The 22771-nt window shown below is 47.0% G+C and overlaps 1 protein-coding gene across 1 annotated transcript in view; it reads left to right on the top strand.

The window, feature by feature from the left end:
* MAPK4 (mitogen-activated protein kinase 4) overlaps window positions 1–22771 on the top strand; it is a 174749-nt gene that overhangs the window by 74623 nt on the left and 77355 nt on the right. The window lies entirely within an intron of this gene.

The raw sequence follows: 22771 nt of genomic DNA, 5'->3' as shown, positions 1-22771 counted from the left end.
GTTCGCATGCCACAACTAAGGAGCCCACGTGCCACAATTAAGGAGCCTGTGAGCCACAACTAAGGAGCCCAACTAAGACGTGGCGCAACCAAATAAATAAATATTTTTAAAAAAGAATTATAACTCCCAAACCACACTCAAATGTGTTGTTTATAATACAGTCAATGTGTTAATTTGAATTTTAGCTCACCTGAAAGTTTATTCTGCCATCTCTTTTTAACTTAAAAATAATTTGAGGTTGTCAGTGTGAACTGTATTTTTTTAAAGCTATTATACATTTACTGTAACTTATCTCTATGAATCAGGATTTTTCAATAATATCAATTTAACAAAATTTAGAAATAAAATGGGTACTACATAAGAATCAGGTTCAATGTTCTCACTGATTGTCTTTATAATTAAATGATTAGAATTTATACTAAAAATGGAGTCAATTAAATAGCATAGTCCAGAGTCTGTCTTGCAGTAGGTGTGGTTAGCAGTTATTTAGAATGTTAGCAATTCTCCACTGTATGTATTTGGTTTCCTGTAAGATCTTGTCTTGTTTATTTTTTTTTTAAGTTCCGCAGCATTACCTCTGAGAACCCCTCAGACCTGACATTCTATATAAATTACATTTTTACATGTAACACAAAACGTACTTGTTGCCCTCCAAACATAATAGTATATACTAATGACCTTTAGTGATTTTAGTGGAAGGCAGGGGATTAAAATAATTAAGTGATAGCCATTATAAAAGAAGTATAAGCAGTATCCTAATTAATGAATTTGCTAATTATTTTCCCCACTGCTTGGCTGCTATTTGGTTGTCAGCTGAAGCACATTATTGTATATTTGGGAAGAGGAAATTTACTTGAAGATTGCAAAGACTAGCCTATGAACCAGAGCTAAAGATTTCCACCGCAGGGGATTTTAGGGAATAGGTTTTGGACAATGGCCCAATTGATCATTCTAAATTAAATTACTAAGTACTGACTCCAGATCTGGTTTAGAGAAACTTTGCTGGTATATGCATTTTGTCTTCCTTCCCTTATTTTATAAGTAAAGAATACTCCAAGAAATTGCCTAAGTTTGAGTAGTCAGGACTATCAGGAAATTGTTTTCGGGAGCAACTTTGCCCTGTAATATAAATTCAGTGAAGCATTAAGTAGAACTACTTTTTAAGGCTGGTGTCCCTGGACAGAATGGATGCCCCTCGTTTAATTACTATTTTAAGGGGTTAAATGATGCTGGGCATGAGCTCTAATGTGGCGTATGTGAATAGAGAACGCCGTAGCCAGGTTCATCATACCGTGTTCAAAGCCCAAACGGTCCTTCTGTGATTAGTACCCTGCAGGAGGTTGTTGGTAATCAATCAGCCTCAGTCTTGAGCCTTCAAAGTGAGACTAGAGGGGCTATTTTGCCGTCATCCTCTTGATGGCTCCCTTTTGCCTTGGGAAAGGGGTTTCTGAACCTATTCTCCCTCCTCCAAGTCCCCCTAAGTCAGTGGTTCTCAAAGGCTGGTCTTGAGACCAGCAACATCAGCATCACCTGGGAACTTGTTAGAAAAGCAAATTATCCAGTTTCACCCCAGACCTCCTGAATAGGACACTCTGGGGGTGGGACCAGTCACCTGTGTTTGCAAGACCCTTTGAGGTGATTCTGATGCTCACTCAAATTTAAGCACCGCTGCTCTGGGTCATGGCTCACCCAGGCAGGGTGCCCATTCAGGAGTCGGGTCTGGGGACTTCTGTTGATGTCATACCAACTGACCTGAGAGGAAGCTTGGGCTTACACCCTAACCTCATTTGGCTGTGGTTCCAGACAGTCCTCTTCTTGCTTACAAAAAATGATATGGATGCTCTTGCCAAAGGAGCAGGAATGGTGGCTGCTCTCATTCCTTCCATTGGCCTTACGCATATAGACACACACAGGCACATCCACCACAGCACACACGCGTATACCACAGCACACACGCATCTGCCACAGCACTCTACAATCGCCTATAGTAGTGAAAGACTAGTTCCTCTCAGCTGTGTGCTACTTGGGAGGGTAGCCATTTTGCAAATCAGTCTTCATCTTCTGCTGTGGTCCTCCAACATGGCTGCATGTTGGAATCACCTGGGGATTCCCCGTCCCTGCCCTAGAAATTCTGGTTTAATGGTCAGAGGGAAGCCTGGGTATTGATATTTCTTTTCATGTTTATCTTTTTAGAGAAGTTTTAGGTTCACAGCAAAATTGAGAGAAAGGTACAGAGGTTTCCTGTATACCCCTGCCTCCATATATTCACAGCCTCCCTCATTACCAGCATCCTCCACCAGAGTGGTACATTTGTTGCAATCGATGCATCTACACTGACACATCACAGTCACCCAAAGTCAGGTGTTTTCATTAAAGCTTACTTTTTTTTAAACAGCAAATGTTTCTTCCTCACAGTTCTGGAGGCTGGGAAGTCCAAGATCAAGGTGCCAACAGTGTCTGGTGAGGGACTGCTTCCTGGCTTGTAGATGGCTGTCTTCTCAGTGTATCCTCACATGGTGGAGAGCAGAGAGGAAGTAAACTCTCTCATGTCCCTTTTCATAAGGACACTAATCCCATCATAAGGGCTTCACCTTCCTGACCTAATTACCCCCCAAAGACCCACCTCCAAACACTGTCATATTATCATAATTTATTCTTGACATTGTACATTCTGTAGGTTTGGACAAATATATAATGACATGTATCCATCATTATGGTATCATACAGAGTATTTTCACTGCCCTAAAAATTATCTGTGCTCTGCCTATTCATTCTGCCCCCATTTCCCCAACGCCAGGCAACCACTGGTCTTTTTACTGTCTGCACAATTTTGCTTTTTACAGAATGTCATATAGTTGGAATCATGGAGTATGTAGCCTTTTCAAATTGGCTTCTTTTACTTAGTAATATGCATTTAAGGTTCCTCCATGTGTTTTCTTGACTTGATACCTCATTTCTTTTTAACGCTGAATAATATTGCCTTGTGTGGACCTACCACAGTTTATTCATCCACCTACTGAAGGACTCTTGGTTGCTTCCAAGTTTTGGCAGCCATGAATAAGCTGCAATAAACATCTGTGTGCAGGTTTTTGTGTGGATATAAGTTTTCAACTTCTTTGGATGAATACCAAGGAGCATAATTGCTGGATCATATGGTAAGATTATGTTTAGTTTTTTAGAAACTACCAAACTCTTCCAAAGTGGTGGTACCATTTTGCGTTCCCACCTGCAATGTATGAGAGTTCCTGTTGCTCCATATCCTCGACAGCATTTGGTGTTGTCAGTGTTCCAGATTTTGGCCATTTGTATTGGTGTGTAGTGGCTGTTTTAACTTGCATTTCCAAGATGACATATGATGTGGAACATCTCTTCATATCCTTATTTGCCATCTGTATATCTTCTTTGGTGAGTTGTCCATTAAGGTCTTTGGCCCATTTTTTAATGGGGTTGTTCGTTTTCTTATTGTTGAGTTTTAAGATTTCTTTGAATATTTTAGATAACAGTCCTTTATCAGATACGCCTTTTGCAAATACTGTTTCCCAGCCTGTGGCTTATCTTCTCATTCTCTTGAAGCATCAGGATTTTAAAAGTCTCCCAAGTGTTTCTAATATGCTGCTGAGCTTGAGAATCAATCGGTTAAAATGTCAAGGCACCTGATGAAGGTGAGGAGGAGGATGGGATAGGCAGTGAAGGAAAAGCCCAGTCACTAACAAGGGGCACAAGCTCTCAAAGCCTGGTTCTCCAGGCAGCTCTCACAGCCCTCTCTTCTTTCCAAAAGCAAGACTTGAACTGGGTCCTTCCCAACATCTTGTCTCATGGAACCAAAACAGCTTTCCGTCTTCCCACGTTGTCCTTGTGACCATGAAGTTGACGGTAAGTGGATGACTTCCTGGTCTTTCTCACTTTAATCAATGCAAGCCATGGTTGTTGTTTTTTTTAAGGTTCAAAAGGGACTCATAATGGAAAGCTACCATCATCTTTCCCATCCCTGACCCCAAACTTTCAAGCATTTCTTTCTTTAGTTGTTTTGTTGTTTAGTTTCATATCTTTAAATAATATATTTTACCTGCTTTGTTTTGTTTTTGTGTTTGTTTTTGCTCACTTTTGTTGTTGTTTAAGAAAACAAGAACAAGGCAGAGAAAGGAGTAATTTAAATAGGGAGTGAAAATCTCCTTTTCCGCCCATGAAATAATCTGATAGTATGTTATGTATTTATTTTTTGATGAATCCTTAATGCCTCCGTCACTAGAAAATAAGCATTGTGGTCAGCATCTTTACTTGATTTTGATCGTAATTATCACTTTTTAAAGAACTTATATTTATCCTTTAACTTCAAGTCCTTATATTGTAGTCACTATCTTTAACTTCCTTTCTCTTTCCATCAGATTTCAGCAGTAGCTCTCAACTTGGTATGAGAATATATTCCTTTTCCTTCCCTCCTTCTTCCCTTCCACCTTCCAAACTTTTTTTTCTACTGGATCTTTTTTTTACATGTCAAAGGTGATGACATTTACATTTTGTGGCCTATTCACCTGTAGATTGATTCTGAAAGTTGAAAACCAGTAAATGTCAGATTCATTTGTATTATGAAAAAAATGTGAAAAAAAATGCTCGCCCACCCTCAGTAACTCTCATCCCATCCCTGATTCTGCATTGCAAACAACGACAATGGCCCCTCAGAACTTGGGGTTCAAGAAGAGGGTGGGAAGGGGAGGGAGGTGGGAACTACTTGCTTTTCTACACACAGCAGTTGTGGTGGTCGGGGGAGGGCGTCCAGTGGTTTCACAGGCAAACCTTCACGGAATTCCACAGTTTCGGGAATTACTTCCCACCTGCCTTTTGACCTCAACCTGGGGCGTCTCCAGGTGTCAGTGGAGCTGGAGAGCATCCTCCTCAGCTGACCCTGCTCCTGCCCCACCCCCAGTGTGCATTCTGAGCTGAGACTTCCAAATTCTCAACTTTACAGGAATGTGTTAAAATCCCTTGTCTTCTGGTCTTTCCCCTTCTGTTCTCTTCACTTTTATGGGTTTATATTGATTTAAAGACCCCCTTCCTAGCATTTTAATGCCATCTCAGTGGAAAAGGAGATGAATGCCTGCTTGGTCCACATCTCGTACAGCATCTGAGTTGGCTCCCCCTCTCTCTGCTGCTGCCTCCCAGCAGGACTTGAGTGCAAGAAGATTTGGGGTTTCTGCTTTGGAGAGGAGACCTTGCTTAGATAACTTTTCATTTGGGGGGGGGGGAAGAGGCACTGGAAAAACAGAATATGATAGTGTAAAATAATGGCCACATTTGGTTGCCTTGGTAACAGCCTCCCTCTGTAGATAACACCTGGGAGGTTGAGGGAGAAGGGGAGAGCTGATGTCAGCAGGTCTGGCAGGGGGATTGATGGGGGTGGGAGAAGGGAAGGTTGGAACCACTCAGTGGCTAGGATCGGCTTGATGGCTGGGAACAACATCACACCTGTCATTGGTATCTGGAGGGCCCCAAACCTGTTCAGTCATGCAAGCAAAAGACTCAGGAGTTGTTTGAACAGGGAGAACGGGCAGCTGTGCTTTGGGGGGGGTGGGGCACTACTACACTATCTTCCACCCCTCTGCTCAGAGGGGCTCCTTGACCCTCTCTTCTCCTTTTTCTCGGCAGCCCAGGAAATGAACTCGCTGATGTCAATTTACCATTCCCCTAAATAGCCAAGGCGATGCCTAACCTTTCCTAACTAGGACATGGGTTTTCATTCCATGGTTAGAGATAAAGCTTAAAATATAGATCCCCTGGGAGAGGGAACCTGGTATCTTAGTCTCAGAGAAGTATAGACGGCTGGACTCAAGCCCTTCTGTGGGTGCTAATGGGGAGGGGTATGAGTGTTTGAAAAGGCGGTAGACAGAACACTGCAGAGAAAGAAAAGGATTAGAAATTGACTTTGGAACCATCGGACAGATGTTTCCTGACCACTTACCTATGATTGGCTGTTCCCTCATCCTCCCACCCACTCCTACCACCACCACCCCCATCCCCTTCTCTAAACTCCCAAGTAGCTGTTCTGAGGGGATCTTGTTCAGAGTTGCAGTGGAGAATATGGGATGGGATGAGGCTTCGCAGGGGAGAACCATCTAAAGAGGGAAGATGGGGCAGCAGGAAAAAAAGGTACTTGTGGAGGGAATGGGGTGGCTGGAAAAGAGTGGAGAGAGGGGTGATGGGAGGTGAGGGATCTTTCTGCTGCACATTTAAAGCTATGGGATTAAAGACAAGGGATGAATGCCGACGCGCCATCCAAAATGGCCCTAGAATTGGGCAGAGCACCACAAGCTCTCGAAGTTGGCAGAGGCTAACTGGTTTGCTGCGTTGCGGTTGCAGGAAGGATGGGCTTGTGAGCATCTGTTTAGGATCTTGTTGCTGTGTGATTGTTAAACACTATATATAGCCATCTGATACTAGCGACGGGAGCTAGTTACCTTCTTGAGGTTTCCTACAATGAGCCCATTAATCTGACTGCTGTCCCTGGTCACAAAAGGAAAGGGAAGCAAGAGAAAGACAGTCCCTTGTCAAGGGGCACATAGCAAGCTAATGGCAATTTAGTGGTGTCACTTTGCACACGAGCTCTGTCCTCTGATTGCTGGGACAGCTCTTAGCAGTCAGTGCCCTGGGGCATTTAATTTACTCAGTTAGCATAGCCTAATGGTAAGGGCGTGGGGTCTGGAGGCGGACTGCTGGGGTTTGAAGCCCTGCTCTGCCACTTCCCAGCTGGGTATGCTTGAGCAAGTTCTTCACCATTCTGTGCCTCAGTTTTCCTGTTTGTAAGATGGAAGCAATACATCAGTATTGCAGTATCCCAGTATGTTCCTGGGAATATCATTGTGAAGTTAAACGAGATGGAGTACATTGTTACCAGTTATTATTTAGTGTGGGAAGGTAAATAGCTACGTGATTATTACTTCAGCAGTCTTTTATGTGATATTTACTTTACACACTGCCTTCATGGCTATTGCTTTTAACAAAAACCCTGTGAGATAAATATGGAAGGTATTAATATTCTAGTTAACAGATGTGGAAACTGAGGCTCAAGGTCATGTAATCTATGAGTGGCAGAGGTCAGACTTGAACCCAGAGTTCTTTCATAAGCCAGAGGCCCTCCACTGCACCTGGCGGTCACCTTCCCCATGGGAGACACTGCCTCCTCCAGGCAGTTTCTGAAAAATTATATGAGGCTCTTCATAAAAATAACTGGGACATTACAAGGGTCGTTCACTCTTGGCTGTTTTTTGAGAGTCAGGTGATGTTGTTCATCCTCTGCACCTGGGGGCACACCTGCAGATGGTCAGTCAGAGTAGGGGGCTGCCGGGAACACGGGATGGAGGGGGGGGCCACCTCAGCAAGCCCCACCCCATCCCGCTCGGACTGCCCGAGCATAGCCAAGGTGGACCCGAGGGCCATGGGCTTGTGCCAGGACTGTCAGAGCACCTGCGAGGGCCACTCTCCCCAGGGTGTCCAGCCCAGAGCTCCCATCTCTCCACACCTACCGGGGAGCCTCTACTCACTCCTCAAGTCTCCGTTTAAATGTCACTTCTTCAGGGAATCTGCCATTTTTCAGCAAAGTAATTGTCTCCTTGTCACCCCTGCTCATAGCATCCTGAACTTTCCCATGATACGTTTATCACAGTTGTAATCATATGTACACGCTATTTGTGTCACATCTGCCTCTCCACCCCCAGACTGTAAGTTCCTTGGGACCAGGGATCGTGTCTGCTTGATTTGCCCTGGGTCCTCCCCACTGCCTGGTACAAAGTGATGCTCAGTAAATATTACATGAAAGTATTAAATATTAAAAATACATGCAAATGCTTTGGAGAGTGGAAAGTTGCTTTGCAAATTTGTTTTCACCTTAATTTTATTGCTATCTGTGGGACTACCACACAATAAAAGAACTATGGCACACTGCCATATGGCACACTGTCTATGACAGCTGAAGCTTCCAGAAAAATCGGGCAAGACAGTTCATGGGAAGACTCACCTATGTGTTCTTTCAGCGTGGCTGTTGATGAATGAAGGGAACTAGACAGATGGGCCTGAGGAGGTAGGTAGCCTTGGTAAACAACCTGAATTTAGCATCCCGAGTTTGTCAGTGTGATGATCTGAAAGCTGGGAGGAGAAAAAAAAAAACAAAGAACACCTAAGGGAATGGCATGCAGTTGCTCTCTGGGTTTATTTTTGCTTAAGCTGGTCTGTTCCTACCAAGCTGGTGATGCCCCGCCTTCGGTGTGATACCTGAAAGCGAGCAGTTACCAGGAACCTACCAGCAAAATCCCTTCTCTGATCCCAGTTCCTTTTGGTTCCGCCGGACTCTCTGCAACACTCCCAGTAAGTCAACTATCTGTTTCCACACCTCCGCTCAGCTTCTATCTGACCTCACTGTCACCCACACCTTGGCGGGTGCTGCCCCAGTGCGGTCTGTAAGCCCGGCCCAGTCTTCAGTGCTCACCATTCAACTGCTCCCTTGTTCCTGTGACCATCCCGCTCTTGTCCCAGAGAACCGACCACACTTCCACCAGCACATCACCCCTCCAGGGGATGTGCCTCTATGCGCACTTCCCCCAAGCACCTCTTCCAAACACTTCCACTCTCAAGTCCCTGGCTCCATTCCCACCCATCTCTTTATTTGTTCATCAACTTTTTATTGAGTACCTACTGTATGCCAGGAATTGTACAAGGCTGGGGAAATAAGGATGAGCCAGCCACTGTGCTTTTGCTCTCAGGATTCCCAGTAGTGGGAAGAAGGACTACAGAGAGGTACAACCCCATGAGATTACTGCCTTAGGTGTAGGCGTTGTGCTTCATGATCCTGGAGAAGAGAGAGTTTACTCTGAGGACGGCAGGGTGACATTAGGGTAGCACTGCTTCAGGGACCCAAAGAGGACAGTATCACCAACATACGGGCTGCACGTTCTGGGAAGGTGGCAAGTCAGGAACAATCGCCCCAGTCTGTGTGGGGTGCAGTTTAGGGAGTGGTTGGACGTGAGGTGGGAAGACAGATCAGGTCTGACGCAGGGGCTGTGTGAGAAGCTTGGGCTTTAATCTCTGGGCAGTGAGGAGCTATTGAAAACCTTTTGAAAACAAGAGAATGGAATGATCAGTTGTGTTTCCGAGATAATTGGAAGCAGAAAGGAGGATGGATTGGAGAGGTTGCAGGAAGGTGGTAGAGAGACCATTTGGGGGCTGTTGGGGCTTCATTCATTCATTCATTCACTCATTCTAAACCTGTTCACGGAGGGAAGCCACAGATGCTACAGTGCTCTCAGCTGCAGGAAAGCAAATGTGAATTGTCTCGCACCCCGCTGCTACAGTGGGGACAAAAGCTAGAGGTGGTGGGATGCAGACTCTGAGCATGTCAGCATATCCAGGACCTAAACTAAGGTAGTCTGGCTGAAGCAAAGAGAACAGATGGCAGTATTACCAAGACAGGGTCCTATCTCCTCCCACATCACCGCCTCAACTCTGTTCAGTCTGGTCACAGCCCTCACCAGCTTCCCCTGGGAGGTGATCCCATAGGCGACCTTGGCAGGGAGTGGGAACAGAAAGGGCAAGTCCAGGCTCAGAGAACACCCTGAGCACAGGCACAGGTATCTAAGATTTTTTTCCAGGCCTTAGTCCCAGTCATCTTTTCTGGCACTTCAGAAGAAATCAGAGCCAATCTTTGCTCCTTGGAGCCTGGTGAGCGTGGGGTGGAAGCTGGCACTCCGTCCCTTTCTGCAGTTGTGTCAAAGAAAGACGGAACAAATCGCTCCACAGGTCAAAAAGATGACTATCAAAGTCAGCGTCTGGTTTGCTTTTTGCTTTATTTCAAAGAAAAACTCGCCTTATAAAACTGAACCAAGGGATACGGGTGGACTTTGGGTCCCGAACCCTCTACCTCAGTTCCGGTTGGTCAGGACTCTTGCAGGAACCCTCGGCTCCATCCTGATGAGACCCACACTGCACTTCTCTCCAGGCTTCCTGAAGCCTGGCCTCATGAGCACAGGCACTATATCCCGAGACTCTATCTGTCTGCACTTGGGATCCTAATTCGCAGTTTGGGCAGTTGAAACAGATTCTAAATTAAAAACAAGTTACATTGTTGCTTGAAAAAAGAAGGTGATTTTTGTCATTGATTTTTGTCATTTTTGTCATAATATAAAGCCTTACTGTAAAAGCAACCTTTTTCCCCCCTAGGAGGTTCTTACTGATGGGTGGGTAGCGCTTCCTCCCACCACCCGCGGTGAGCAGGGGAGTCAGTCCTTTGCATCCATGGGTTCCACATCTGTGGATTCAACCAACTGTGGGTCAAAAACATTTGAAAACAATTTCCAGAAAGTTCCAAAAAGCAAAACTTGAATTTGCTGCACTCCAGCAACTAGTAACATAGCATTTTTATTGTATTAGGGGTTATACGTCATCTAGAGATGATTCGGAGTATGCAGGAGGATGTGCGTAGGTTATATGCAAATACCATGCCAGTTTATATAAGAGACTTGAGCATCCTCAGATTTTGGTATCCACAGGGGTTCCTGGAACCAATCCCCATGGATACGAGGGGACGATGGTCATCTCTCTCTGCTTACTCTGAGTGAGAGGTGACCAGTGCTGGAGGGGGCAGCTCCTTCCCACCACCCCTTCTTACTATCTGGCCTTACCTCCTCACTCATGTTCTGGAAGGCAGCTCTGTCCACAATGCCCACCCAGTCAACTGCCTTACCTACTCCTTTGAGCCCTAATTTGCCCTGGCCCTATAGCCTTGGTAGATATTGAGGGCAATGTCTACCCAGTAGCCTTCCTCTCAGAGGGTGGCTTGGAAGCTGGATCTACCTTTAAGCCTGGGAGTGGCTGAGCCCTTCCCCAGGCAGCCCCCTGCCCACACCCATCGGCTTTTCTCTTGTTCCTGGCACCTGAGAACTCCAGCATAACAAGGACACAGAGCCTGGTTTGTGCTGGTTTTTCAGAACTCATTAAATCCCAAGGTTCGTTTATCTGGAGTCTGCAGAGAATGGGAGAGGTGAAGGAATGCTTCACTGCGTCACTGTCCCACCCAAATGCTTACACTGTGTTGACCTCAGTGCCAGCCTGATCCAGGTTTCCAGCTAATGACACTGAGCTGGTAAAATCCAGTTCCTGCCCAGGACCCCCTGTATCTGGGAGAGCTGTGGAGTTGGTGGCTGCTGGCACCATTATGTTTGTCAAGCTAATGCGCTGTATTGTGTTGGTCATACTGCTGCTTTTGTCAAGGTTCCAGCATTTTCTGCAATGAGGACTTTATTGATATGTGTGTCTAAGGCTCCCGGGCTGTGAGGACGGTCTGTGTGTGCCAAGTGCTAACAACAGCCCAGCGACTCAATAAGGAGGCAGGAGTGGCCTCTGGGAGTGGGGGCAGGATCCCTCTTTCCTCCTGTTACCCTTCCTTCTCTCTCCTCATTCTTACTCTCTTGCTTCCACTGCTTTCTTTCCCAACCTTCCTCCACTCCCCTCCCAGGCACTGGAGCCATCTGTCTTCTTCTCCAGGGAGCTCATGATCCATCGGAAGGCTGATCACTTCCTTCCCTCCCCCTTCTATGTCCGGTGGGGTTTGATGTCACTGACCATCGAACGTAAGAGGCTTATTTGCATGTGGAATCCCTCACAGGCTTGTGGGAGTTCATTGTTCCGAAGAGGCCAGTGACACTCCCCAGTATCTCTCCTGCTAGAGCGAGGAGGAAAATGAAAAACAAGTACCCCGTCAGCACATTTCCCCTCCAATGGGTCAGGTTCCTACAGTGTTATCTCTGTGGCATGGGGTTCTGACTCTTGGGGTCTTATAAGCTTTCAGTGAAGGAGGCACTCACAAGGAGAGCGAGGAGAGGGCGATGGATACATGGAGGTTAATAAGTGAGAGCAAATGGCCTCACCATGATGGACTTGGTCAGCCCCTTGGTGAATATCTTAGTCTGTTCAGGCTGCTACAACAAAACCATAGACGGAGTGGCTTATAAATAATAGAAATTTATTTCTTATGGTCTGGAGGTTGGGAAGTCCAGGATCGGGGGCCAGCATGGTCGGCTTCTGGTGAGAGCCCTTTTCAGGATTGTAGATGGCTGATTGTATCTACATTGTATCCTCACATGGTACAAACGGGGTGAAAGAGCTCTCTGGGGTCCCTTTTATCAGGACTCCCATTCATGAGGGCTCTATCCTCATGATCTAATCACCTCCCAAATGCCCCACTTCTAATACCGTCACATTGGGGATTAGGATTTCAACATATGAATTGTGTGTGGGGCACAGATACAAACATCCGGTCCATTGCAGTGATTCATTGTAGACTCATTCCTAGACGCTCCATCCTGGGCTGGGTGTCTCAGTGTGTTCTAGGTCATAAGAGAAGACAGGGATAATTTAGCCTAAAGTTCCCCTCATCCTGCCCCCTGCCAAAAAAAAGACTCAAAACGATTGTGCAATGGCTAGTGAACGAATACTCACTTCTTCCCATGCAGAGGCCACTCACTCTTGGAGGACTGTGAAGGGATGAGAAAGGGTAACAGTTCCGACCCCCTAGAGCCCAGCTAACATCACTGTGGAAGTGGTTTAATTTTAGTATAATTGGTTTGTGGTCGTGACTTACCTCCAATTTGTGCGAAATACTTTTGGAAGTATATTCAGATCACCACCCTGTTCTGATTCCCACGAGTAAGTGGGGAAGTATGGTTATTCCCACTTCACAGATTAGAAACTCCTTGCTAGAGAGCTCCCAGGCAGTGGTAGGACTCGAACCCAGGCCTCCTGGCTCCCAGCCTATGGCTTTCCTCCTCAGCTATGGCAGTCCCGTGTGGGCCAGACATTGTTGCTGTCACCTGAGCTGTCAAAATACCACTTCTTCTGTCACTTGTGAACAGGGAGATGCAATCACCAGGAGAGGGGACATTTTTTCTCCTCTATGAATGATTTCTTTGTACCTCTGAGTGCAACCCCTGTAAATGATTAGCCTCCATGAGAATAGGAGGGAGTAGTGTGTGATATATTTGCTGGATAATGGGCCAGGTAACTGGGTGAGAAACAGACCAGTGAAAGAAGTCAAGAACCCTATGAAATTTATTTAAAGGGACCGCACTGCACAGAGGATTTGAGTCAGAAGAGACTTGCGAAATTCTCACATCTGGTTGGCATCTCTAACGGGGAGGAAAGAAGTGAGTTTCACTAATTTGAATTTGTAAATGGTCCTCTGGAGCATGGGGCTTCTCGGAATGCATTTGTTCTGCCCAAGTATTATTTATTATTGAGTAGGTTAGGAATTAGGCACTGGGGCTAGAGTGATGCACATGAAGGGGTCCCTGCCCTCACCAAGCTTCCAGTCAAACACTGAAGACAAGTGATTAAAGCTGAAACAAAAAGGGAGAAAGTGATATGAGAGGGGGAGGTGAAGGACACAACCTGACAGATAAGCTAGTCTGGGGAGGGAAAGGAGTATCAGGGAAAGCTTCCTGGATGAAGGGGCATTTAAACTTGTACCCAAAGGATGAATAAGAATTAGCCAGAGGAAAAGGAGGGGGAACAGCATGTGTGGAGGCCCAGAGGCAAGAGAGAAGATGACATCTTCCATGGGCTGAAAGACATTTTGTATGGCTGGTGAGTAGAGTCAAGGAAACTATGAGGTTAGAGGCTGAGACCTTTAGAAGCGATGCCAATTTCCAAGATGACTTAAAGGAGGAAAGCAAATTCTTCTTCTCCAAGGAACTGGGGAAACTAGAAAAACAAAAGCAAGCACTGAAATGTGAGAGGGATGGGGGTGGGACCCCCCATGATAGAAGTCCCCATGGGAGATGACAGAATGCACTGGCATTGCAACCAAGCCTGGGTCAGGAAGCGGGCTCAACCCCTTTCTAGTGTGTGATCTTCAGAAAGTTACTTGAGCTCTCTCAAAACGGAAGGAAGAGGAGGAAACAGGTGCCTACCATGCACAGATCACTGGCACAGTGTTCATTCATGTCAGGGAATAGTTCCCCACAGTGTGCTGTGAAAGTTCAAACATCACTGGATGTGTGTCACCGTGCCCAGCACATAGTAGGTCCTCGATAAATGCCAGCTGAGGCGGACCATGTGCCTGGAAGTGACTTTCTCATGAAACCTGGGCTCACAGAGAGTAATCTCGGAATTCAGGAAGACACAGTGGCCCGTGGGCACTCTGCAGTGGATGCTAAAGCAAGTGTGGGAGAGGGCTTCCCTGGTGGCGCAGTGGTTGAGAGTCCGCCTGCCGATGCAGGGGACACGGGTTCGTGCCCCGGTCCGGGAAGATCCCACATGCCGCGGAGCGTCTGGGCCCGTGAGCCATAGCCGCTGAGCCTGCGCATCCGGAGCCTGTGCTCCGCAACAGGAGAGGCCACAACAGTGAGAGGCCCGCGTAATGCAAAAAAAAAAAAAAAAAAAAAAAACCAATGTGTGGGAGAAATGAAAGATGCAGGCTCTGCTTTTGAGAAGCCTAGACCCTGGCTGGGATCTCTACCCTTTAGAATACAGTCCAGACAAAGCAAGCCCCAAAGAGGCTCACCTTATTTAGCCACTTAAGTCATAACTGTCCTGATTTAGATATTGAAAGAGGCCAACATCTTCTGTGATGCCAGGTTTCCTTCCTTTAAAAAAACAAAAAAGAAAGAAAAATGAGAAGTTTCCCTTTGCGTCTACAAAGGTCAAATGTAGTTGTCTCAAATCATAAGGATTTAAATGCTGTCACACCCTCACACACTGGTGATCTGAAAATCAGACTCCCAGCCTCAAGCCTAGGCAGGTACAGCCCCTGCCCCCGTGCTGTTCCCGTGGCGACCAGCACCCACACCCCACACTCAGGGACCCAGACTGACTGCCCGCCCCCAGCTCTGCGCTGATGTGGGCATCAGAGCTCCAAATGAGGCCTCCGGAATTTCTCTCCGTGCTATTTCAGTATTGTTGGGAGGCTTGGGAAGCCTTTGTTCTCCCTGGCTGGTTACGTAATTTTCAAGAGAAAAAGGCAGAGGAAAGACTGAACTGAATACGCCCAGAGTTTGCTTTTGGGGGAGGCAGTAATCCCAGAATCTGATGTTCTAGCCACTCGTTTTTTCTTTCCAGCCCTCTGTAGCTCTCCTCCCATCCCCCCTCAGGGATCTGAGGATAAAACAGGTTCCCCTCCTGTTTCTTACTCGGTGGCACCCCCACCGGCATGTTCTGGAGGAAACCGTATAAGGGAAACAAACCAGGGCCAGTGGCCTCACTGCCTCAAAGGGACGTTCAGGGAGTTTGCACATCTCAGAGGCGGATGCTCACTGGGGCGCCTGTCAGTGGCTCCCTGCTTGAGACATACATATTTTAGGCCAAGAAGTGCTTTGGGCCTGGGTTGGTTACTGTCCTGCCAGCTGGTGTATGAAGGGGATCCCGGGACCTCAGTTGGAGTGGTCCTGGGGGCAAGAGAGGCTCGGGACACTGCAGCCTGAGTTGGCCTCATGGGTGATAACACTGGAAAGAACCATCTGCCCGTGCATGTGGGTTTCCACAAACAGAAGGGGCTTCCAGACTCGGGTACCTTACTGCCCATGAACGCCTCCAGCCTGTTTCCCTCCTGGGTCGGGGGAGTGGTACTTCACTTCAAGAGCTGGAAGACCAGGAAGAGTTGTTTCTCCTGATTCCTGGGGGCCCTGATGCTAAAAATCAGAGGTAACGCAGTGATCACTGCCTTGGGACTAGCAGTCCTCTCCTTGGTGAGGAAACGCCTCCTGGTCACCTCTCTTCTGGGGCTTGTGTGGCATCGTTGCTTGAGCCCCCCGCTTTATCTCCCACTCACCATGGAGGGGTTCAAAAACTTTCTGATCTGCGCCTCAGGGGGCACATTTTTTAAATTTGTCTTTCCATTTGGGTTATACTTTGTCATAATCCTAATCTTACTGCACAACGTAGCCATTCCTGTGTCAACTGCTATTTATTTCTGGAACCCTCACTGTGTGCCAGACACAGAACTCACCCCCGGGGTTAAGTCAGTGAAAAAAGGGAGGTAAGATTCCCCCACCGCCACCCCCTGCAACAACCCTGCTGACTTCCCAAGGTTCTGTCTGGCTCTGGAATCTGATGGGCTCTAAGCCAGGTAAGACCCAGGACCCCATGCCCAAAGCCTCAAGATTTCAGGCCAAGTTTGCATCTTTTCCATCTTGGACATGTCAAGAGCCGAGGTCTCTGCATCCCTCCTCTCCATTAGTTACCTGTTGTCTATAATAAATACCCCCATATTTACTGGCTTAAACAGCATTTGCTGTCACACAGTTTCTGTGAGGCAGGAATCCGGCCACAGCTTTTAGCTGGGTGCCTGTGGTGTAAGGTCTCTTGTGAGCCTTCAGTGGGGCCGTGGCCACCGGAGAGGGCTGGAGTCCTCTCAAGCTCACTTTGGGGAAGATCCGCTTCCTGGCTCACTCATTTAGTGGCCAGCGGACCTCAGAAGATCCCGTTGCAAGAACTCACCCGGGTCTCCCCTCAGGGCTGCCTCATGACATGGCCACTGGCTACCCCCAGAGCTATCACCTGGGATGGAAGCCACAGTCTTCTCATAACCTGATCTCAGAAGTGACATCCCATTATTTCCGCCATATTCTGTTCCTTAGAAGTGAGTCAGTAAGTCCACACAGACTTAGGGGAGGGGATTCCACAGAGCCTGAAGCCAGGAGGCGGGGACCATTGGTGGTGGTCTTGGAAGCTGCCTTCCCCCTCCTCCAGGAGGCTTCTCTGACTCATCTTCCTGGGCCTCTTACTGCACTTGCAGTGGAACTATGAAGTTGGTCCCCAAATATTCTTGCACTGTTTCTGTTATTGTTATGTGGTCCTTCTCTCCCTATAGGAATATAAGCTCCTTGAGGTCGGGAGCCATATGTTCTACATCTCTTTATTTCCCACTTAGACCAACCATATACCTAGCAGGTTACTATCAGGTGGACAGTGACAGCTTCAGGTTAAAAGAAAAAAGACAGTAAAAATGTCTTAAACAAAAATAGAGCTTGACCATCTCACTTGGCAAGAAAGCTGGAGGCAGGCATTTCCAGGCTTGGCTCAGCGATGTCTACAAGGCCCCATGCTCATCTGCCAACTCTGGTGTGCTGGCTTGGTCTCCAAGCTTGTCCCCACATGGTCTCAAGATGGCTGCTGTGGCACCAACACCACTTCTTCCTACAAGTGCATCTAAGGACAGGGAGTAGGGAAAGAAAACTTTTTCAGTGAGGCCCCTCTAGTGCCTTTAAGGCTTATTGTCCAGAACTGGCTGATATGATCACCTCTAAACCACCCATTGTCAAAGGGGAGTTGGGTTAGCACGACTGACTTAGATTCATGGCCCTCAGCAGGGATGCGTGTGGGAGATGTCATTGCCCTCTAGGATTTTGGCTATGTGTGAGGCTGTCACAGGAACCAGGGGGCGCTGTTGGCATTTAGTGGAGCAAGGCTGGGGTTGCTAAACTTTTGGCGATACCATACCCTGTACCGTATAGCTCCATGAAACAAATAACCCTTCTGTGCAATTGCCAATACTGCTGGAGACTGCTGCTTTGGACCAGTGGTTCTCAACTAGGGGTAATTTTGTGCCTTCTCCACTGGTGATAGTTTTCACTGTTTAGGGACATTTTGGTTGTCACAACTGGGAGGGTGCTACTAGTGCATCTGGTGGGTAGAGGCCAGGGATGCTGCTAAACATCCTACAGTGCACAGGACAGCCCTGCAGCTGAGAAGGACCTGGCACAAAATTTCAATCATTCTGAGGTTGAGAAGCCCTGGTTTAGACCCATCATCTAACCATGAGTCAACCCTGAGTTGGGCTCAGCTGCTCAATGGCTAACCCAGACTTGGTTTCTGTTCCTTTGGAGGAAGTGGGAATGGTTCCTGGGCAGGTGACCAGTGGCAGCTACAGGACCAGCTGGGAGGATGCTCAGCTCAGCTACCCTCTATGATGGCCAGTCCCTGCAGCCAGGGCCTCTGGCATCTGAGGTTTACAGTTAAAGAAGAGGTCAAGTACTGGTTGGAAAGCAGGGTTATGGCTGTTTGAACTTGGTGGAGGTTTTTTGTTGCTGCCGTTGTTTGGGGTTTTTTTGTGTGTTGTGTTTTCTTTTTGGTTTGGTTTAGTTTTCCTTAACTCTTAATCTCATTTTAATGTTTTATTTCTCAGTTTTTCTTTTTATCAAATGGGCTAATTAACTGTGATCTCCACACTGAAGCTAAACACAGGCTGAAAAGGTAGCTGGCTGGCTTGTGCTTTAGTTTGAGAAGAACCACACGGTGTGCAAACCCCAAATTTGTCCTTCACTAGTCCTGGGAAGTCACATTGGGTCTAGATGGTTCTTGGTGGGAATCACCTACTTGGGCTCAGCTAATGGGCTACAGTGATGAGAAGTATGGGCTTTGGAGTCAGACAGACCTGCGTTTACACCCCAGATTCATCACTGGCTACTTGTGCGACTTTGGGAAAGTCATTTCCCTGTGGGGGCTTCATGGGAGAATGATATCAACCTCATGGGGTTCTTGTGAGACCCAACTAATCAGTCCCTTGGCCCAGAGTGAACCCTCCACGTGTGTAGTTACCCCATCTTCATAGTGTCATCTTCACCAGTTCCCCAGAAAGGCTCTGTTAAGATGCACGTGGGGTTTGGGAGCGAGGCCCGTCAACAGCACCATAGAATCGCAGAGCTGGAAGGTAGCTTGTGGAAAGCAGAGAGCTGGGTCCTGAGGGCACAAGACCTACAGATGAGCTGAACTAAGCCTGGGTGGGATCCCAAGCCCAGCGTTCCTCCCGGGGAGGGCAGGCGTGGGATAGTGCCACTGTGAGGTGCAACCGGGGCTGGTGGTAGGGGATTGAGTCCAGGAGAGAGGAGACGGTGCAAAGAGCCGGAAAGGGGCCTGGTTACCACACACTTCAGTGCCTCCTTGGGAACAAGCTAGAGGGCATTCCTACACAATCTAGAGCAGGGGTCTAGAGCAACTTACCCCCTGGCCCAATCCAGCCCCCCACCTATTTTTGTAAATAAAGTTTTATTGAAACAGAGCCATGCCATTCATTTGGGTATTGTCTGTGGCTGCTTTTGTGATACAAAGGCAGAGTTGAATAATTGTAACAGAGACTGTCCTACAAAGCCTAAGATTTTTATTCTCTAGCCCTTTATAGAAAAAAAATTGCCAATCTCTTGTCTAGGGACTTCATTCACATAGACTGCAGCAATTAGGATCAAGGAACTTCGAGTCAGACAGACTTGACTGATATGAATGGTACTACCTGGAATTGTGCAGTGTACAGCCTGTTCAACTGTAAACATCAGCCCTGCCAGGGAAGGTTTTCCTGCAAGTTTTGGGGTGCTCAGGAGAGGGAAGAAAGCAGTATCTGGGAAATGTCCTCCAGACAAGGCCTCCAATGCTGGAGGCCTTAGTTCCTGCTGAAAGCCACCAGCCTGAGGTTTGGGAGGATCAGAGCAGGCAGAGGAAGTGAGTCTAAATTTAGACTCTCCAAAGCCGCTTTGTAAACTAGAGCTCCAGGAATCCCACACCACCAATCTCTGGTTTGCCTCCACGTGTTAAAAGGCTGGATGCATGAGAGGATAATTAATTGGCCTCAAATAAGAGACTGATGGAAAGTTGGTGAGAAATCAGTGGAGAAAAGAAGCACCATTGCTAGGAGTCCTGGGGTAGAGATTTCTACTCCTGTGTTTATTACGATGTTCACCATGGAATTGTGGGAGCCTTGCTGCCCTTGGAAGAGTTACATGTGTTCTTCTCGCTGACTGTCATTTGAGCACAGCTGAACCCATGACCTTTCCGCCTCTCAAGGTGAATGCCAGCTCCCTGGTTCCAAATCACACCTGTGATTCAGAGCAGCTGTGAGTCACCACCCCCAAATGGAGAATGACCGTGCTTTGCCCTGAGATGCTGCATCACACCAAGAGCTGCCATACCCACTCCTCTGCCCAGGTGGGCACGTCCAGATGCTGGATGTGCCCCTCTCCAGGGCCGATGGGCCCACGCCTCTTGGTACACCACGCAAGAAGATAGCCCTAATCCGAGACTTCTTAGGTAATTGGTATTTCATAATCAGTCCACCTGTAGGGAAAGGCAAAGGGCTTACGGTAGAAATTATAGAGGAATGATAGGGGAAAACTTAGAAAATAAGGAGGCTTGAGAAGAGATGAATAACAGTAAACTCAAATGGGCACAGAGAAATGGTCAGATGAGGGCTGCCTTGTTCGTGTTGAAATGCTAAGAGAGGCAGCATCTAAGCAGATGATACTGAAGTTCAGAGATATTGGTTTGTCTGAGCAGTTGGGGCTTGTTGTGTGAAGATCCCTGTTGCAATGAACACGTTGCACTGGGGCAGCGATGGAAAGGGGAGGAGGCTGACCGTCTAGGGAAGGTAGGCATCACGGTTTCGTAGACATAACAAATGCACCTCAGGTAACTCCAATTCACAGTTATGTTCTAAGCACTACTTTGTGTCCTGGGCTTGAGAAACTTAAAGCCTAGTTGAGAGATGGACATGTATAAACATTTAAGTAACAGCCCAGATTAGTATATGGTAAATCAGAGAGGAAGTGAGATTTCATCTGGATTTGGAATGATGGACAGGATTTTAACAAGTGGGGAAGAAGCAGGATATTTCAGGAACCGGAAAGGTGCAAGCAAAGAAGCAGGATGGGAATTAAAAGAGTGTATTTAGAGGCCATGAGGATGGTGGATTGGCTGGAATCGAGCCTTCCCAAGGTGACGGGGTTCCTGCTGATAGCATGTTGGGCAGACCACTGAGACACACACACACACACACACACACACACAGATATTTCCTCCCTCTGTGAGAGGAAGAAGAAAGAGTTTTAAAAATAAATAAAGCCCCTCTTAATTATCCACAGATTATCTGCACTGCAGCTGATCTGGAACAAATCCTGCCTTCAGCTTGCTGGTGATGTCATCTCCCTGCTTAGGTGCTCATTCCTGTCTCTGTTTACAGCCCATTGGGAGCCGGAAAGGGAAGAAGACTTCAGCATCTCCCCTTATAAAGCAATATATAATTTCCTCTGTTTGCTCTGCCCTTGGGAATCAGGCCAAGTATATGGGTAGAAAGTGAAAGGTGTTCCAGTTTAGTTTCTGTTACCAGACTTGGGTAGCAGGAGTTGGAGGAGGGATGGAACGGGGCCCCAGGTGGCTCTTTTGTTCCCCTAAATTAGGTGTCCAGGTGGACTTCACAGCACAGGCCATAGACAGGCTCAGTGGGTGGTCCCAGCACTGTCTCTAACTGGCTAGGAATCCTCAGAGTGAATGGTATTCATTTATCAATTCATCGAATGTTTACTGACCCTATCTATGCTAGGAGCACTGAGCTGGTGTTCCCTGAGCTTCAGTGCCCTTATCTGTAAAGTGAGAACTCAGACTGGAATCGTAGTCTCTCAGTGGACATGCTGGCATTTGGGGGTGGGTGTCAGTTATTCACTGATAGGGATGCTTGGCAGGATGATTGGCAAATCTGGCCCTGCTCATTAAAGGCCTGTAGTGACTCCTCGTCAGAGCAGCTAAGGAAGGCAGGACCACCCCCAGTTGAGGGCCACAGGACTTGTTTGTTACAGTTATTTCCCAGTCTTAAGTTCTGATTATTTTGCTGCTGGGCCCGATAAAAACGTGCAGAGTAGAATTGCTGAAGATTGATGAGACATCAGAATATTAGGTACATCTTATTCAAGCATAAGGGAATTTTTAACAATAGCAACAACAGGTAACATCTGTTGAGCAATTACTATGTTCCAGACTCTTGGCAAATTTCTTTCATTAGTAGTCTTTAGAGGGCATCTGATTATTTACTATTTCAGGTCGTCTCTGTCCCCTAATTTGCCCCCTTGGTTTTAGAACATTGAGTTGACTGTTGTTTTGCTTCATTTATCATTTGCAGAGTTCAGATGTGAAAGTATCCCTACAGGGGACCCCACAGGATTATGGGAATTAAGAAGCAGCCCTGGCTAGATTCAGTCCTTTGCACAGGATATAGTGTTTGTTCTCTCTGTGTGTGTGGACTTTATAAACTTATAAAGCCTGTCACTTCCTTAGAAGCTATGATATTGCCTTTACTTCAGAGGTCTGAATTTACATTGCTAGTTTTGCCATTTTTTTCTCCCCACTTAGGTCCTATGCCTGTAATTTGAGTCAGCAGCCACCAGGGAGCAGTCAGGATATGATTTGACTCATTGCTTTGAAGAGCTAGGTCCCCATTATCAAAAAGAATACAGTTCACCATGCCAGCCCTGGTGTCATGCTAAGAAGTCTGTGCCCTGATTTGCTGTGCAGAAAATCCTTATTCCAGGGTGGCAATAAAATTTCCTTATAATCTGGTATGTATGCTTATGCTGCCTACATGGGCAGCAAGAGATACAAAGTAATTAAATCTCAGTGCATGGCAAATTCTCTCAAAAAAGACATTTGCAAAAGAAGGAAGAAAAGGGGTCCAAGTAGAAAAACAAAATTATTGATCCTTTATTTTCTGTCTGCAACTAGTTACTTTTGACTCTCACCCTTCTCAGCTAGTGCTGCTGTGTGTGTCTGGGGAGCATAACAAATGATTTTCACAAAGGTCAGAGCTGATCATTGCCACCCACAGTTTGTGCATATTAACCTTCGGGGAGCAGGCATTTACATAAAAGGCATACCAGTTGATGATCTTATCAAATCAATCCATCTTCTCTCCTTTCCAGGGGAGCGCTGCACACAGCACGCGGTGTGGCTGGGCAGTGCAAAGCCTGGAATCCCCTGAGCA

Source organism: Phocoena sinus, chromosome 14, assembly GCF_008692025.1.
Source record: "Phocoena sinus isolate mPhoSin1 chromosome 14, mPhoSin1.pri, whole genome shotgun sequence".
Taxonomy (NCBI): Eukaryota; Metazoa; Chordata; class Mammalia; order Artiodactyla; family Phocoenidae; genus Phocoena; species Phocoena sinus.
Note: the sequence above shows the minus strand (reverse complement) of the source record. Positions and strands in the feature narration are given on the sequence as shown.